The sequence below is a fragment of the Mercenaria mercenaria genome, chromosome 14 (genome assembly GCF_021730395.1).
Source record: "Mercenaria mercenaria strain notata chromosome 14, MADL_Memer_1, whole genome shotgun sequence".
Classification (NCBI taxonomy): Eukaryota; Metazoa; Mollusca; class Bivalvia; order Venerida; family Veneridae; genus Mercenaria; species Mercenaria mercenaria.
Genome location: NC_069374.1, coordinates 7,652,240 through 7,672,624, shown reverse-complemented (window position 1 = coordinate 7,672,624; position 20,385 = coordinate 7,652,240). Strand labels below are relative to the sequence as shown.

The window sequence follows — 20,385 nt, the reverse complement described above, 5'->3', positions numbered from 1 at the left end:
CAATCTTAATGAGGACAGATGGATGGACTGTGAAGGCAAAAACAATATGTCTCCTCATGTATAATTAGTAGAAATATATTATAAAACTTAGAGACTGTCTAATTTTAACTGTTTCAGACTGTTCTGAATGCCTCCTGCTAAAGCCCCATTAGGTGTATGTGTTTCCCAACTTTCTTAATAAACTTTACTAATTGTCAGTAAATTATACACTTATTTCACCCAAAACTGAATTGCCATAACTCATTAACTGGAAACATGAGTTCACATTATTCTGGCTAACCAGTGAGGAAAAAAATCATATTTGAGAACTGGTCATACATTAAATTTATGTCTCTTCTAACTTTTCTACTTTACCAATATTGCTCTTCAAGAGAACATCTGCTTATTTTACCCATAATGCTCTATTGTCATTCAGAGGCCAAGAGTTTATAAGACTATAGACATTATGTGAAGCACTCTTGATTTCTGTGTCAATTTTTTTTATTAAGTGCCACTTTTGTAATAGCTGTTATACTTTGGATTTGACACAGATCTCAAGAATTGTATTTACTTCTTCCCCACCCTGTCTTTTATATCTTCAGTCTGATGTGGATTAAAATATTCCATCAATTTCAGCTTTATTAACAAGCTGTTCAACTACCTTTGGATCTGACATAGATATTAGAATCCTCAAAAAAGAAACATCTTGTCATACTCAGACATAGATATGAGCTATACTGATTTTTATTGCATGTAAAATCCAACACTGAACCAGTCTATTCTTATCATTAGTATCCTGAAAGTTCCCATCTTTAACACCATAACCTCTTCTTGCAACACTGCCATTCCTGAAATGCCATGGTACATTGTTAAGAACAGGACAGAGTTTTTCAATATTAAAACTTTAAATCATTTCACAACATATTAACAGATAATATTTAAGTATCTTTTCCTTATATATAACTCATATAACAAGAGCTGTCTGTAAGACAGCACGCTCCACTATTTGGCGATTTGACAGTAAAATAAATTTATGTCTCAATAAGAGACATCTACTTTAAAAGGAAGATACACCAAGTATAAAAAGACCCTACTACTCAGAGGGGTTAAAGGTCAAGTATGGAACTTTATTTTGATGAAATTAAATTATATCATTATTTCAAGTCATTATCTTATAGTGTACTAAAGTTATATCCAGAAAGAGAAGATTGCCAAAAAACTTTAAGCATGAAAGGCGCATACCTCTGTCAAAAATACAATTAGAGTTACCACACATGCAGATGATGTTATAAAGAAATATCTTTAATTTCAAGTCATTATCTTTTAAAGTACCAAAGATATGTCTATAAACGAAGCTTTCGAAAAAAATTAACATGAAAATAATTCCAAGTGTAACAACTTAGTGACCTTGACCTTGCATATAATGGGCCCAGCCCCTGCACATACTTTGTTTTTATGCTTGACAAAGTTTATGTGAGTTACAGTAAGATAGAAGCAATAGTAACAAAGATATAACAGAAAAACAAAAGTTGCCGAAAATCTTTAACCTTAAAAATAAGCTATTGTAAGTATAGCACCTTGGTGACCTTGACCTTAGGTATAAGGGGCCACTGCACATACTTTGTTTGCATGCTGAAAATGTTAATGTGAAGTTACAGTTAGGTATAAGCAACAGTAACAAAGAATAAGAGCACCGCCTTGCGGGTGCTGACGCTCATCTGATTTTTTTTGTATAATAGAAATATTGTCCTACCCATGATTTTCTAAGTCTAAAAAGGGCCATCACTCTTGCAAAAAGCAGGATAGAGTTATGTTTCTTGATGTACAGTGTCCACTTATGATGGTGAAAAACTGTTGCAAGTTTTAAAGCAATAGCTTTGATAGTTTATGAGAAAAGTTGACTTAAACATAATATTCAACCAAGAAAATCATTTTTCTAAGTCCAAAAGGGGCAATAATTATTGCAAAAAGCAGGATGGAGTTATGTTGCTTGCTGTACAGGGTCAGCTTATGATTGTGAACAAGAGTTGCAAGTTTTAAAACAATAGCTTTGATAGTTTAAGAGAAAAAGTTGACCTAAACATAAAACTTAACCAAGAAATCTGATATTTTCTAAGTCCAAAAGGGGCCATAAATCTTGCAAAAAGCAGGATGGCGTTATGTTTCTTGCTGTACAGGGTCAGCTTATGATGGTGAACAAGTGTTGCAAGTTTTAAAGGAATAGCTTTGATAGTTTAGGATAAAAGCTGACCTAAACATAAAACTTAACCAAGAAAACTGATTTTCTAAGTCCAAAAGGGGCAATAATTCTTGCAAAAAGCAAGATGGAGTTATGTTTCTTGATGTACAGGGTCTGCTTATGATGGTGAACAAGTATTCCAAGTTTCAAAGCAAAAGCTTTGATAATTTAGGAGAAAAGTTGACCTAAACATAAAACTTAACCAAGAAATCTGATATTTTCTAAGTACAAAAGGGGCCATAAATCTTGCAAAAAGCAAGATGGAGTTATGTTTCTTGCTATACAGGGTCAGATTATGATGGTGAACAAGTATTCCAAGTTTCAAAGCAATAGCTTTGATAGTTTAGGAGAAAAGCTGACCTAAACATAAAACTTAACCAGGCAACGCCGACGCAGACGCCGACGCCGACGCCGACAACTGCTCAAGTGATGACAATAACTCATCATTTTTTTTCAAAAAATCAGATGAGCTAAAAATGAAGGCTGCCGAAAAACTTTAACCAAGAAAGCTAACGCAAACGCGATGTAGACGCTGGGGCAAGTAGAATAGAACCCCTGTTCTCTGAATAGTGGAGTTAAAAACTAAGTGACCCTGGGGTGGGGCTTTAAATGGACCTGGGGTCATGATTTGAACAATCTTAGTAAAGGCCCACTAGACAATGCCATATGTAAAATATCTAAGCTCTGTGCCTCTCGGTTTCAGGGAACATTTTTTATGTTTTCCTACAGAACTCTTATGTAAATTCAAGGGACCACGGGGCGGGGCCAATACTGACCCTGGGATCATAACTTAAACATTCTTGATAAAAGTCCACTAGACAATGCCCCATACCAAATATCTAAGCTCTAGTTTTTCAGGTTTAAGAGAAGAAGATTTCTGAAATTTACAATATAGTCATATAGGGAAAATAAGCTCCGCCCCCTGGCGGCCATGTTTTTTAACAAAATAGAATGGCTTAAGCAATTTTAGTAGAAAGTCACCTAGACATCATTTCTACAAAATATTTTTGAAATCTGGCTAATGTTCAGTTTCTGAGAAGAATTTTAAAGATTTTCCTTACGGTTGCCATAGAACCACAGTTCAAAATGGATTTTAATTCTATCAGCGATTTTGAGAGGAGGCCACCCTAGGATCATTTCTGTGAGGTTTGGTGTTAATCTGTCCAGTGGTTTTGAAGAAGAAGATTTATGAAATTTACAATATAGCCATATAGAAACAAGAGGACCATGATGGTCCTGAATCGCTCACCTATCCCCACATGACCCAGTGTTGAACTGAGTATGACGTCGTTACAGTGCATTTGCGATGCTACGAATCGCAATTTAACGAAATACTGGTATACTACGAAAAGGTGTTGTGGTCCCGGCTGCTTTCCTTCTTATTTCTTATGTTACAAAGTTGCGGTTTTACGAAAATGCAATTTTACGAAAAATGCGCTCCTACGAATGTATTGTTATGCCCTTAAAACATGTTTTCAACTTATTTAAGTTGCGATTTTACGAATACCTGCATCGTTTAAGTTTTCACACCTTCCATAACGGCGTGAAAACTCTTTAGAGTGGAAAGTGTCACTATCATTCAGCTGGGCGTAAACAGTAATTAAAGTGAAACTTGGTAATTCAATTCGAAACACATACCGTGTACACCATGACACAAGCTAGTGGTTATTTTTTCTCCTATAACTATCAGATCGGATGGCATACTAGTCACACTTGCTTTGATATCTATACGTCTCAAACAATTACTGCATAAAGAAAATTAAAGAAGTATTTAAGTACTGTTCGTCTGTATATTGTCGTTTTATTTTTCAGAATAATTCAGTAAAGGGTAGCTGAGGGATATCGGAATATGCAATTACGACGTTTTGTTCTCGTGCAAAAATGTACCCTATATATATTTTATGTACAGTGAATAAAAAGCGGAGAAAAAATAACAACCCGTTTTACATTCCAGATACTATCTGAGTTCAGATTCGAATAAGATTTGTAGTAAACCCAGATGTACATATAAAATTGGTATACATGCACTCCGATACTTAAATCAAATGTTTAGATATCACGGGTTACGACGTGTAGATATTAAGGTTCTGTATAGCGAAATTTCCTATGCTACGCTCGAACGAAAATGCGATATTACGAAAAAAACGACCGGTCCCTTGGCTTTTCGTAGGATCGCGATTGTACTGTATTTCTATTATTTGACATAGTGATCTAGTTTTTGAGCACATGTGACCTAGATATCATCAAGATAAAAAATTCTGACCAATTTTCATGAAGATCCATTGAAAAATATGACCTCTAGAGAGGTCACAAGGTTTTTCTATTATTTGACCTAATGACCTAGTTTTTGAAGGCACTTGACCCACTTTTAAACTTGACCTAGATATCATCAAGATGAACATTCTCACCAATTTTCATGAAGATCTCGTGAAAAATATGGCCTCTAGAGAGGTCACAAGGTTTTTCTATTTTTCAACCTACTGACCTAGTTCTTGACCACACATGACCCAGTTAAGAACTTGACCTAGATATCATCAAGCTGAACATTCTGGCCAATTTTCATGAAGATCAATTGAGAAATATGGCCTCTAGAGAGGTCACAAGGTTTTTCTATTTTTAGACCTACTGACCTAGTTTTTGACCGCACATGACCCAGTTTCGAATTTGACCTAGATATCATCAAGATGAACATTCTGACCAATTTTCATGAAGATCTCTTGAAAAATATGGCCTCTAAAGAGGTCACATGGTTTTTCTATTTTTAGATCTACTGACCTAGTTATTGACCGCATGTGACCCAGTTTCAAACCTGACCTAGATATCATCAAGATGAACATTCTGACCAATTTTCATAAAGATCCCATGAAAAATATGGCCTCTAGAGAGGTCACAAAGTTTTTCTATTTTCAGACCTACTGACCTAGTTTTTGACCGCACGTGACCCAGTTTCAAACTTGACCTAGATATCATCAAGCTGAACATTCTGACCAATTTTCATGAAGATCCATTGAGAAATATGGCCTCTAGAGAGGTCACAAGGTTTTTCTATTTTTAGACCTACTGACCTAGTTTTTGACCGCAGTTAACCCAGTTTCAAACTTAACCTAGATATCATCAAGGTGAACATTCTGACCAATATTCATGAAGATCTCGTGAAAAATATGGCCTCTAGAGAGGTCACAAGGTTTTTCTATTTTTAGACCTACTGACCTAGTTTTTGATTCCACATGACCCAGTTTCGAACCTGACCTAGATATCATCAAGGTGAACATTCTGATTTTTCATGAAGATCCATTGAGAAATATGGCCTCTAGAGAGGTCACAAGGTTTTTCTATTTTTAGACCTACTGACCTAGTTTTTGACCCCACATGACCCAGTTTCAAACTTGACCTAGATATCATCAAGGTGAACATTCTGACCAATTTTCATGAAGATCTCATGAAAAATATGGCCTCTAGAGAGGTCACAAGGTTTTTCTATTTTTAGATCTACTGACCTAGTTTTTGATCGCACGTAACCCAGTTTCGAACTTGACCTAGATATCATCAAGATGAACATTCTTACAAACTTTCATAAAGATCCCATGAAAAATGTGACCTCTAGAGTGGTCACAAGCAAAAGTTTAAGCATGCACGGACGACAGACGACACGTGATAACAAAAGCTCACCTTGTCACTTTGTGACAGGTGAGCTAAAAATAAGCCTCATCCTTTAGCAGCCATGGTTTTTATTGAAATAGAATGGCTTGAGCAATTTTGGTAGAGATCATTAAAAATTTTCTACAAAATATTTTTGAAATCCGGCTAAAAATTTCTGAGAAGAAGATTTTTAAAGACTTTCCTTTCTTTTGCCATGACAACCACAGTTTCCAATGGATTTAAATTTTTTGGGCATTTTGAGAGGGGGCCATCCAAGGATCATTTCTGTGAAGTTTGGTGAAAGTCTGCCAAGTCGTTTTGAAGAAGATTTATTTTAGAAATTATTGATGGACGGACATCAAACGACGGACACCAAGCGGTCACAAAAGCAAAGAACTAAGACTAAAGCATTACTAAATGAGATCTATTTCATTTTGCATACCTCTGATACTATGTTGTTGAAAAAAATTTGATAAAATCTACCTGGTATCCAATTATCTCTTCTTTTCGGAGTAAACCATTTAATAAGAACCTCTGAGTCACTTTCTCTCTGGATCACTGTGTCTTTTGGTGGCCTTGTGGCAACTACAATACAAGTTGTGACTTTAAATGTTATGAATCATTTGAAGTCTGCATCACAACAAAGCTAATACACTGTTTATATTTAGTGAGTGCTGATGATTGGGGTAACATAATATATAACTTAATTTTTACTTCTGAAAATCTATTGGTTACTAGTTATTGTTCTCATAGAAAAATGTCCTTTCTCTCTAATAAAAAACCTAGCAAAGAATAAAATAACTGGAATATTTTAAAATTAATCATACCTATCATTCACCATATTGTATCTTCATTAGTTTACTGCATGACAATGAAAGTGTCCGACTGGTAGCCATTACACACATTTCGTAATAGTCATAGCTTTCCAGTCCCATGATTGTGTGGGACAATGGTCGGTAGGGGACACACTTTATTACAGTCCGACTGTAACGATGATCGTGGCGATCGCCCATGTTAAGGATATCAACAGTTATCCATCAACAGTTATATCTGTACTGGTATAACAGACTTCAGCCACATTCCTGGACTGAAAAAGAAAATATCAAATTAAATGAACTATCATTGAACAGCAACACTCAACAACTCAAAAGGCCTGTCATGCTGGACACAATTGATTCTGTCTCTGCAACCAATGTAGATCATAATCAGCCTGCACATCTGTGCAGTCTGATCAAGATCTGCACTGTTCGCTATTCAGTGAGTATCTTTTTGGTAAGCATCCTTTTTAACAGCTTATGTTACTGTCCAAATTAAAGATGGACAAGTTCATAATAGAAATTTAGCAGTGTTAGGGTTAAAAGCCTTCTCACTATATAATATGAGATAATGAACACCTAGTCAAAACCATTTCAACAAATGGGGAACAACTTTAGGAAAAAGCAAAACAGATTTGTGTAACTGGAGAATTGCGTATCTGATACTTTCAATCCAATACCATTTGTGGTAACTGACATACCAGCTTTAATATAAAACAAGAAATGTCTTTAAAAATGATACATAGCACAGGTGGGAATTTTAATGTGTTGAAAATGTTGTATTGCAGTATAGATTAAAATAAATATATCAAAGACCTTCTTTCACACTATGCATGCTTTCCTTCAACTATGTAAAGTTTCAATAAAATCACTTTAACTGTCAGTCACCAGCAATAAGAAACATAACGTAAGAAATGCATTACTTCTTGATAAAATTATGATGCTTTACAAAAGAGTGCAATTTTAAATCAATACTGCATTTCTGAAACTTTTTGGTAGAATTATACATGTATCAGCAAAAAGCATTTTGTGTTTCAAAAGCAAATCTAACACTTGATTGTATTACTATTAGTTTAATCAAGCGATAGAAATCAATCCACAAGTACACTACAGAGTTTATGAACAGAGCCAATCTCACACTTGATTGTATTACTATTAGTTTAATCAAGCGGTAGAAATCAATCCGCAAGTACACTACAGAGTTTATGAACAGAGCCAATCTCACCATGACCGTCAACTACAATATACATCAACTGTTACACAATGTAGACTGAGCAACTATTCATGTACCCAAAACCAATCATCGTTCAGGTAAAACTCAAATATTACGTGTGAAAATTGTTCCTGTCCACAGTAATCTTTTGTGCTTCTCTGATAAACGTCATTAGAGTCAGCATCTACTGTATCTATGTAATGTAATGAAACTTTTTATGAAACAGTAAATTCAATGTATGCATGCATGTAGTCACTTCTGTACAGTCCAGCTGTTTCTATTGGTTGAATAGCAATAAATATACAACATTTATTGGTTCTTTAAGTTGGTACAAAGTTGGCTTAGACAGCTACACCGGGTCATTTAAGCATAACTTTGTACAAACCCAAAAGGGAGCTCTGTTACCCCAGTACTACAAGTCAGATTATCACAGGGAACAAGTGTGAAGTTTCAATCCATTCCCAAAAATGTAACCAGCTTACATACAACAACTTAACTTAACCCAAGATTTATATGCAGAACCGAAGCTGACTTCTTTTTTAAAACTGAGTTACCTCCCTTTAATTGTTACGTTTGTTTTTAAATAAAATTTTGATTTTTTTTTGCAAAAAGTTTATTTTTCTCTTACTAAGATGGATTCGTCCAAAATTGCCATACACTGTTTTACTCACGTAGGACAAAGACCTGCATCTCATTACCATTACAGTTGCACTACATACATTTCACTACATATGAGACATCTTTCAGTGTTTAGTAAGCCAGGGGCCAGTTTGACCTTGAATATATATATAAAACATTAAAGCGTAAATTGTAACATCTATGTTTAGCATTAAGTAGTGGTCCCTAAAAGGGGCCAAGTGCCACCATTTGGATAAATTTGGGAGAAGATCTTACAATGATGCTACAGACTAAGTTTCATGAAGACCCACTAAGTAGTTCAGGAGAAAAAGTCATTTACCGTAAAACACACTTTTCTATTTTTAGACCAAGCGATCCTGAAAGGGGATAAGGACCCCATTTTAACAAACTTTGGAGAGGACCTTATAAAGATGCTACAGACCATGTTTTAGTGAAGAATCATCAAGCCATAAAAAGAAGTCATTTAATGATATTTCTATTTTAAGCTCCAGTGCCTCGCCCACCCACTTTAGCACCCCTGTTGGAGAAAACCATAACATGATGCTAAAGATCAAATATGATGAAGATCTGTAAAGAGGTACATGAGAAGAAGTTTTTTTAAATGCATTTCTATCTTAAGCTCGGTAGGGGTTGGGGTGGGGATGTGAGTCTGAGGGGGTGGGGATGGGAGACTGAGGGTAATATGGATGGGAGTTTGAAGGAGTTTAATAGGGGATCCCAAATGAACATTTCTCTAAATCAAGCCTGCAGTTTTTGGGAAAGAGATTTTTAAGGATTTCCTTTTGGTTACCATGGCAACAAAATTCCTCAAGACTAACCTAGATCTGAAGGAATCTGAAATGGGACCATCAAAGGAACATTCCTTGAAAGTTTGGTTGAAACTGGCTTGGTGTCTTAGGAGATGTTTTTTAAAGAAATTATTGACAACAGAAGGACAGACGGACGATCAAGTCATTCAATGTTCCTAATAGCTCACTTTCGGTACAATATGCCTAGGCCTAGAGCAAATAAAGTGTGACATTTTGTCAAAAAAAGTATTGTCTTTGAATTACCTTTTTTTAGTTTCATTAGACAGCATAACCATCAAAGTTTATAAAAAAATGTTAGGCTTTAGAAAAGTAATTGACCGTTTTTGAAAAACACTACAAGGATGTTGTCAAATTAATACAAAAATTAAAGAAAAATTGCTAAAGTTACATTGAAAAAGTCACAAAGTAAATGATGATTGACAGCAGATAAACTTATTCTAGGGTGCACATGATTTGAACTACATGGCCATATTTGCTTTTCAGTATTTTTTTTTCAGAATAATTCAGAAAATGAATAGAAGAAAGTCAATAATGACAAATAGAAATTTTATTTTGAGTAATTATGAACATGTAAAATAAAAACTAACAGCTTAACACATAAAACAATGCAACATCTATGTATGTGTCGAGTTTCATTAATCTAATATGAACCACCCATAAGATATTAGTTTCTGATATTAGCCAGTAGTTTTAATTTGACTGTTAGGGTTGGGACATGTTATATGTATGTGAATTTATGAAATGACAAGTGTTATTAATGATTATATTTCTACAGAACTGAAAGTATTCATATAATACAGGGAAACTTAGGTCAACAAACATAAAAGAATATTACAGTCTGAACCTGATTTCGATTTATTTTTGCTATATGTATTTATCAAGAAAAAATCAAATGTTTTAAGTTTCTAATAACAAAAGGCTTAAAACAATGCTGTTCACATTTTAGTGTCTCTAACATAACCTTGGGGGAACAATTAATCAATACAACAATAAAAATATATTCTCCTCTTTACCTTTCTAAGAAAAAATCACAAAATGAGGGAATCTTCAAAAAATGTTAGGGTTGGGACATTTTTCAGTAACATAAAAATGCTGCTTTTAAGTGGTTAGATTTATTTAAAACATTCCTTGTACAGTAATATTGTTTCACAACATACTGTTAAATGTTCCTTAATAATCTTATTTAAAGTAAATTGCTAAGTATGATCTTTCTTGTCAAGAATCTTACACTACAATGAAGTTTTAAAATGAAACGTTTTCATTAGCTTTAAAAATTGTCACAAGAATGAACAAAAATATCAACATAACTAGTTACTAACATAACAAAGCAACATTTAAAACATACTTTAATATAGTTAATAGTACCACCATTATTTATTTTTAACACTTTTTTATGAAGATAATTGTCTTTGTAGCGTTAGGGTTGGGACATATAGTGATGTATGTTCAACAAATATGAGAACTAAAAACTTGCAAACTGTAGCAATGACTGGTATAATTCACTGATCTCAAAGGTATTGTCAATTCCACAATGTAAACAATGTTCTAATACTAAGCACTCTTAGATTTTACAGTAATTACTGGTTATTCTAGGATTAAATTCCTGGGTTGACGTACCATCATAAAACCCAAGCTTTCATGTTTAAAAGAAAATAAAAACACTTCCGATTATAAACACAGGTTTATTTTTCGTTTAGGGTAAGTGTGGATTGAAAGACGGTCATGGTGGCTTAAGACTTCAAACGTTAAATGGCGATTGAAGTTGAAAATCCTCACAAAGGGCGCGACCCGGGCATGCCTTAGATAATTCGAACCTCGTTGCGCCAAAAATATTGTACAAACACTATGCCATGCCATACCCCGTACCCCTCGGTACGGTTAGCCAGGTAGAACCAGGCACCACCTTTGGTACCATATAAGAACCAGGTACTTCCATGTACCATATACAAACCAGATACCCCTTTGGTACCATACACGAACCAGGTACTTCCATGTACCATATGGTACTTCCATGTACCATATACGAACCCGGTACCCCTTTGGTACCATATACAAACCAGGTACCCCTTTGGTACCATACAGTAACCAGGTACTTCCATGTACCATATACTTACCAGGTACCCCTTTGGTACCATACAACAACCAGGTACTTCCATGTACCCTATACGGACCAGGTACCATTGGCGCAACATAAACCTAATAACAACAAATGTAACCTATGTAAATGGTTGAGCAACTATAAGAACGCCTAGCCCTTTTCGCTCTCTGGCCAATTCTTATATGCTCGAAAAAATGAACCATAAAAAATGAATTTTGAACCCACGAGTGTCACCAACCCCGTTGAATGGTGGCGGCTGGTCAGGGACCCATGAGTATGCAAAAAGATTTAGTAATTGACAGTTAACAACTCAGTATGGCATGCCCAAGTCGCACCCAGACGTAAGAATTTTCCGCCGGTATGACAAAAGAAAGATCAGAAGAGAGAAGATCAATAAAAGAGAAGAAAGTAAAAGAAAATATTTAGAGTTTAAAGTTGTAAGTTATGGCACCGGCTTAAGATAACAAGCTAAGCATTTTCAAAATGACAAACAGGAATATATGTATCTCCTTAACGCAGGCACTTCACATCATTTATAAATGTCACCATGTATATCTGATTTACAAATGGTATAAGTAATCATAATCATAAATTTAGGCAAAATGTCTTAAAGAGTCAAGTTTTTCAAATAAGCACGTTTAAACATAAGTAAAAGTTAACACTTGTGAATGTTAACGGTCCATATAATTAGATTCTTTGAACTAGTACAGAATACACATCCAGCACAGTGTTACAGATAGGTATTGGCTTTCCATCGTATCCTGTGATCCTTCCGAATAAGACTGAATGATATAATCGTCGGCTTCTGAACGTTACTATTATGTTGAACTTCATAAATAGCATTTTGTGCCTTTTCTGTCTGGTTATAACGTTTCTTGACTCATGTGCCTTAACATCTGATGCCATAAAAAGTAAAGCATTCTGAAAAAGGGAAAAAACTCGGCAGCAAAAAAGTAACAAGAATGATGCAAAAATAGGCAAGTATAGCATATAACATGTAACTACCTTTTAATATTTTTCCATTATAATTATTGATTGAAAATCTATAGTATCATAAAACAAACGAAATAGTATTTAAATTATGCTAAAAAAGGGGTGCGGTGGGTGGGTTGTTCTTAAAACGGCCTCGTGCTGAATGGCAAATCGGAAGCACGACAAACACGTGACTTTTCTTTTTAAATTATCGTCTGCTACGAAATCTCGCGATACATACCATAGCAACGACTTAGCGTTATGGCAACCGGTGCAAACTTACGCACAAACAATTAAATTGGAATTTAGCCAGAATAAACAAGATTAATTGGAAGGATTAACCTATATTATAACAGCTTTGGAAATAACTAACATATCTGTTTGGCCTGGTCCTAAATTTTTTTTATTTAATGTACATATAAACGGTTGAAACAAATCTTTAGGTAAAGTGAACAATATTTTAGTATTCTTGTCGGAAAAGGAAGACTGGACAATACTGTACATGTATTCATAAAGATCTACATATTCTTTAGTATCAGTATCTTAAAAGATATGTTGTTTTTGGATTTTTCTTTTGTCATCTGCATCATATTTTTCCCTGCCAGACTTGCATAAGTGAATATCTAAGCCTGCATTGTTATCTTTATGGCAAATAAAATACATCGAAAATACATGTAATTTTCTGCAGTATTTGTGTGATTTAAATTTGATTCTTAATAAAAGTGAGCATTTATATGATGTATGTAGATAAACTCGCTTTTCAAGGATGTAACTGACTTACCATGATTGTAACCAGAAAACAGATTGATTGTAGAGGTAAAATGGTCTTTGAGTTTATAATATGGTTCTTCCAGCTAAGATATGTAAGATAAAATCAATTTTCTTGAATTAATATCATTAAAACTGTCACTGTGTTCAGTTACTTGCTCATAAATAAAAAATAGATATGGAGGGGAAATATAAAACTACAACAGTAGAAAATAAATGTGAAATTGATGGTCACCACTTTTATCATATCTGACTTGATAATTCTTGTTTGTTGTATTCCTTTTCTTCAGTTTACATATATCATACATTTATAAGTAAATCATTTTATGTGGATATAACTAAAGTAACTGGGATGTAAGGAGCACATAATTATGAAGGGTCCCCAAGGAGTTCATAATAAGCAGAGTTTACTGTTCGTATTTTCGGCTCATTTCAATTTCATTGTCTTTAAATTTTACGTATGCCACAGCCTTTGATTTGCTTTTACTTTTACTTTCTTTGCTAAATGATTTCTTTTTTTATGTTAACTTTGTTGTTAATTTCAATTTTAATTTTTAATACAGTCATGTACTCCTTTCCTGCATTTGAAAACACATAATTAATTCAGCAACTGTCATTAAAGCCAAAAAAGTGTCCCAACCCTAACGGTACTGACTAGAAGGCTTAAAGTGACTTACTAAAAGCTATATGTTAAATTAATGAATTGAAATGCACTGTTTTAACAAGTTACAGTTAGGATTAACTAGATTTAGTTTAATTTCAGAAACACTTTCCTTATTTTTGTCATTCCATGTACTTGACTTTTCGTTTCCTGAAATTTTCAGCTTATATGATGCGAAAAAGTAGAAGGACTTGGGTACAAGAACATTGAAGTGAAATTTTATAATATGTTGTTGTAAATAATGTCTCTAAAACATTTTACCATTAATCCTGTTACAGTAAACAAGTTAAAAAAAGCATGTTAGGGTTGGGACAAAAAAGCGTTAGGGTTGGGACAAAATTAAGGATGCCCTAATGGTGGGTTGAGTAGAAATACAGCAATATCTGAAATATTAGTGCAAACAATAAGTCTTAAGGTATATAATGAGACAATATAGGTATGCAAAACTCATTAAAACAACATTCTGCAAGCAAAGGAACAAGTTGACTGTTAAACAGTTAGGGTTGGGACAAAAAACAAGCATAAAAGAATACTTAATGTGCGATGACATGCAAATGTATGCAAAAACTGAAATGTTTGTATTAAAGTATATTGTATTAGCTATCCAAAAGAACATTTTACTTTCTAATATGTTAGCATATTTTCTTTTAACACATAAATATATGAGAAAGGTATAAATTAAGATGTTTGGCTTCATTTGGGTACTTTTCAAAACATTGTCAAAATTTTTTTGGAAATTAAATAGAGGATATTTGTTTGTTTTGAGTGAATATGGAATATATCTCACTGAGAAGTGAGAAAAATTCAAATATTTTCACGAGCGCGTAGCGCGAGTGAAAATGTGAAAATTTTCTCACTTCGAGGTGAGATATATTCCATATTCACGAAAAACAAATTTTCTTTTTATTTTATGCTCAATTACGTTGAGAAATGCATTTTGCAACTGTTTTAATCTCAGCGCGGGAAACAGACGCGCGGAAACAGACATGACGTCAGACGTGCTGTGACGTTATAAAGACGCATGTAACATAAAGTTCCATTTTGTTTTATATTTTGCTGCATAACGGTATGAAATTCTCTTTAAGTAAAATAATTTGAATCGAGAAATATATTATAAAGAACAAAGTGCGACTATAATTTTCATCCTGTTTTAAGCAAATAATTTAAAATTCATACACAATGTATGAGGGGGCGGAGCTCATATCTCTCACAGTGTGAAAATATAGATTTCATATTTTCACAGTGTGAGCAATGAGATATGAAAATATTTAACTGATAGAATACAGTATTTCATTAGTTAGCATAAAATAAATCTGAATATTTCAGTAGTTTACATTCATAGGTTTATGGTCAACATACTGTATAAACATGGTAAATGTGTAAAACAGTTGATACAGAATATTTTCTAAATAAAATATTAAAACAAAAAAAGATTATGTCACATGAAAATAGCTATTTTTTGAGAAATTCTGTAACTTCAAATGTTAATTAATTTTCAACCGATCATCCGATTTGCCTGAAATTTGAAACATAAATGGTTTCAGGCTGCCTTATCACAAAAGTCAACTGTTAATCTATTTGTGCAAAGATTGTTCTTTCTTACTAACTTTATTTTTTGCTTCACTAAAATGTACCCTTATTTGCTTTAGGCCCTAAGTGAGCTCTGGGGTTGGGTGGGGATAATGTGGGTGAGAGCTTGAAGAAATTTTGTAAAGAGTCACGTAACAAGACCTGTCAATGTTGGTGTCAAATGACCCCGAAGCATGCCTAAGAATGCTACAGTTACATATATTGTTTTGTAACCTTGACCTTGACCCAAGAGACCCGGGTCATAAGCATGACATACCTTCTGAATATGGTTAACATTTGTGTCAAATTATTTTCAACTCCCTTGATAAAATAATGAGTTATTCACCAGACAAGAAACACCTTTGACTTCTAAGTGTGACCTTGACCTTGGAGCTAGGAGTCTGGATCTTGCGTATTACATGTCATCTCAATACAGGGAACATTTATGCTAGGGGTCTTGATCTTGCACATGACACGTCATCTCATTATGGGGAACATTTATGCCAAGAAATTTCAAAATCCCTTCATCAATAGCAGTTATGGACTGGACACAAAACAGACCCTGTTAACCTTGATCTTGAAGCTAGGGGTCTGGGTCTTGCACATGACATGTTGTCTCATTATGGTAAACATTTATGCCAAGTTATTTCAAAATCCATTCATGAATGGCAGAGTTATGGACTGGACACAAAACAGACCCTGTTAACCTTTTGACCTCTAAGTGTGACCTTAATCTTGGAGCTAGGGGTCTGGGCCTTGCGCATGACATGTGTCATTATGGTAAATATTTATGCCAAGTTATTTTAAAATCCTTTAATGGATAACAGAGTTACAGCCCAGACAAGAATTTACACGGACGCACAGACATACACACACATGGACGCACAGTGCGATTTTGATATGCCCCCGAACCCACCTTCGGGGGCATAAAAACATCTGTGTGAAATTTTTGCACAATCAAGCCAGCAGTTTCAAAAGAAAAGATTCTTTTATCAGAAAAGGGAAAACTTGCCCTATCATTTTAAATAAAACAGAATGATTTGAAGAAATGCAGAAATTATTTTGAAATCGAGCCTGTATAGCCATATAGCCATATAAGAAAGCCTGGCCCATCTGCCAGGTTTTAATGGATTGAATTTGGTAGATCACCTAAGGAACACTGCTGTGAAATTATTTCGAATTTTAATTATTATTTTTTAACACATATTCTCTTACATCATCAATTCAATTTGTTGAGCAACTCCCTACATCTCATAACAATACCCTTCAGACCTACAGCCCCTATTCCTCTGGAATGCTTAGTATTTAGCTTCCCTCTTGCTTTCCTGAAACTTTACTATAAAATAACAACATATTTTTCAAAATAATCAAAACAAGTACACAAATACCATAATGAAATTTTTGTAACAGTAAGAAAAACTGAAATTGAGTTACCTCCCTTCAATCATTTTCTATTTAATTAAGTCAGTATATAATCTCTAGGTTTAGACCTCACACTGGAAAATGACTAACTAAAATATGCCTTCTGTTTAAATAAATATTTTAAATGATTTTCACAACTCGAAGCTGCTATGATAGCGTACAAAGTAAAGCAACTATTATGTTGATTCCTTGTCTTAAATTTCCGCAATTTTATCAACAAGTACATACCACATCCTTATCCCTGTATTTTCTATATCCTTTTTCCATGACACTCCATGACACATACCTATGCACACAACAATAGGAATTTCTTGGTTTCTCGCAGCAGCAACATCTACCATACAAAAGAAATATTTCCTTATATAACTATTTATTTATTTATTTTATTTTGTTGGGTTTAACGTCGCACCGACACAATCTTAGGTCATATGGCGACGAATCCTTATATAACATCTTATGAGGTACATAAATACTATAAATACAAAGAATATTAGACAATAATTGCAATTTTCACGCAAATTTACATCAGATATATGAGCAGTGAGAAACCAACACACTGTGAAATCATTAACCCTTTCGCTGCCGGGGACCCAATAACGTTATGTACTCTTTTTTGCCAAGGCACTTTCCTGGAAATCACCTTGGTTTTGACAGAATAGTTTAGAGGTTTTATTGTTCACAGAATGTATACAAAACCTATAATTTTTAGAAAGGAAAATGATAAATGCATATAGATGAACAAATTTATTCTACAAAAAGTCTTGTTTTACTTTGAAATATGCTGACGTAAATGTGGGATGGGTATACCAGTCATACATGTAGACAGCGAAGGGGCTAGATGGGGAAGAATCACTGTAAACAGCTATAAATTTTTTAAGCATCTGCTTAGTTTGTAAATCAATATTTAGAAAACAAAGCAATATGAAGTACCTAATTTCATTATTGAATCTTTGACCTTTAGAGGAAATATTGGAGTTGTTTTGTCTACTTTACCCTGCAGTTGAATTGCCGTCCACCATTTTGAAATGTGGAAATTTACAAGTCATTTAGATCATTATGGACTTTCCTATGTACAGTATTCTAAAAAAACAACAGCAAACACAGATGGAAAACGTTCTTTTGATATGATTGGTTGCTCTGGGATAAATTCATGTTACATCATTTGCATTATTTATAGATTGGAATGTTGGGAAATTCCAGGATGGGTAAACCCGTCTTGTAGGCAAATAGGCGTACGTAGTAGTGGGACGGGTATACCCGTCTTGTTGGCAGCAAAATAATTTTCGTGGATTTTGTGGTTGAGTCAATCAACGAAATTTAATCCCAATGAACAAGTAAAATTTCCATTCATTTTATGTTCAAAAGTTGAAATCCACGAATTCATATCCCCACGAAATTGCCATTTTGACAAAAACAACAAAATTTCATGCCCATGTATTTAAATGATTTTACAGTAGTACATCTGCAACCAGCATGGATCCATGCTGGTCGCAAATGCACTATGTTGGTTTTCTCATGGCACGGCTCTGTTAATCTTTATTGGCAAGTAAGCTGGGAGCATTCTAAAGGTTACAAAGGGCTTGACTATATATGTCCATGCTACAGCAGATAAGTGCATTTTAGCAGTTGTTGTGAACAACCTTGGAGGAGGATCACTAAATAATGCTACGTGCTAAATGTCTAAGCTAAATATCTAAGCATTTAGACAAGATTTTTTTTAAAGTTCTCTTATAAAAATCTATGTAAAACAAATGTACATGGCACTACGCTCTGGGTCTTGTGGTTTTTGAGAAGCGGATTTTGCCTTTTGATTGACATGGCAATCAGAATTCTGCATGAAATGGGAATTCTTTGAACATATTTAGCAGAGGACCATCAAAGGAACATCAGGCAAAGTTTCATCAACTAATTTACTTCCACTGCATAATTTCTGAGAAGATTTTTAAGTAAAAAATGTTGATAACTCAACAAAAATAATGTTCAAGTGAGCCAACAACCTCAGGAAGCGTGGTTTGGTCATGACTTTTTGTTTGGATAAGGCTGTTATGATTGTTATTATTGTCATTTTTATTACTGTAATTATTATTATGTACAATGCCACTGAATATGTCACTGTATAGAAATAGGCGTTTAATCAAGTTATTCAGTTTCAGTCTTTTAGTTTGAATAAAAGACAGAGTTATGGACTCTGGACAGTGTGTAACTTTACCTTAGGATCTACAATGTTTCTATGAGATTTTAATCAAAAACAAGAATAGGTTACAGTAACAGAAAGAAATGTCAATTTTAGGGAAAGGGGATATAAAATTGTAAAGAAAAACTAGTCAGAGTTATGGGAACTACATGTACTGGTAGTACCGGTATGTGAACTTGTCTTGAATACAACTCTATGATACACATATCTTGATACATGTATCAGTTCCCTAGATGGGATGGAACAGAGCTGGGATGGAGAGGACAAAGTAATTCCTATACAGTCTTTGGTGTGCTTTGATTCAGAAATTATACGGTTTTGTGAAAATCTACTTAAAGAAACTTACCGCCCTTCAATTGTGAAATTTGTTTTATGCTACAATTTTTACTTTTTTTTTAAAGTAAGTTCTTCTCTAAATGCAGTTAGCGAAGTGGAAAATAATTTGAAATATGAATAATCTGTTTACTTAATTTAAACATGTTCCATGACTGCTGTGAAATCCAAAAATCCACTATGTATTCCTCATACATCATGTAGAACAAAGGCCTGCATCTAGATTACTGAAGGTCATTATAGTCAGTAAACATTCTGCTTTTGTTGCTACTTCACACTACAAAAGAAGAAACATTTTTTCAAAATGTTTGAAAACCCACAGAAATGCTAGATGTACACAAAAAATATTATTGAGCAATTTAATAATAAAAATCTTACCAAAGTACCAAAAATCTGTTTTGTATGCATAACCAGGAGGGTATTGGGCCTCTCCCAGAATTTTTTTAAAATCTATAATAGATCAAAAGGATTTACAATTACCAAGACAACACATCCTTTACTAGTTTCGACTTTTATGTCTTCCTCAGAAATAACAACGTACAATACAAACGACGTCACGTCCTTTTAGACACGAACATCAACATGACAAAAAGCACAAATATAGAATATATTTGTATTAATGTACATATATGGACCATAATGATACGGCGGATATTTATTGAAAAAAAAAATGTCTTCAATATGAAGTAGAGGAAAAATCAACTCCAACATAATCTACATGACAAAGTTTGAAATATAGACATGAAGCATATATGAGAATTGACAATACTTATAATAATAAAACAATAACATTTATAACAATTAAGAAATAATTTATAGCAAAAGAGTGTTTAACTCTATTTAAGCACGATGGGTTATACGTCGGGCTCAATAATTTCACGAAAGCACTCTTGCGCAAATTTTCATATATCTGAAAACCTTAAACTTAAACGAGTTATAAATCAGACTGTAATAGAAACTTCTAAAGAATCATAAAAATTACACTTAAATGTTTCTCAAATGCCGCTGACCTATATGAAATGACCTCTCCTTAGT

The 20,385-nt window shown here is 34.0% G+C and overlaps 1 long non-coding RNA gene across 1 annotated transcript; it reads right to left on the bottom strand.

Moving 5' to 3' along the window:
• Positions 1–18: 18 nt before the first annotated feature.
• Positions 19–19,623, bottom strand: LOC123526300 (uncharacterized). Its single transcript, XR_008366962.1, has 5 exons — positions 19,484–19,623; positions 17,052–17,157; positions 6,685–6,944; positions 6,341–6,442; positions 19–827 (listed from the first exon to the last, which is right to left on the bottom strand). It is a non-coding gene; the product is annotated as an uncharacterized LOC123526300 (long non-coding RNA).
• Between the last annotated feature and the right edge of the window lie 762 nt (positions 19,624–20,385).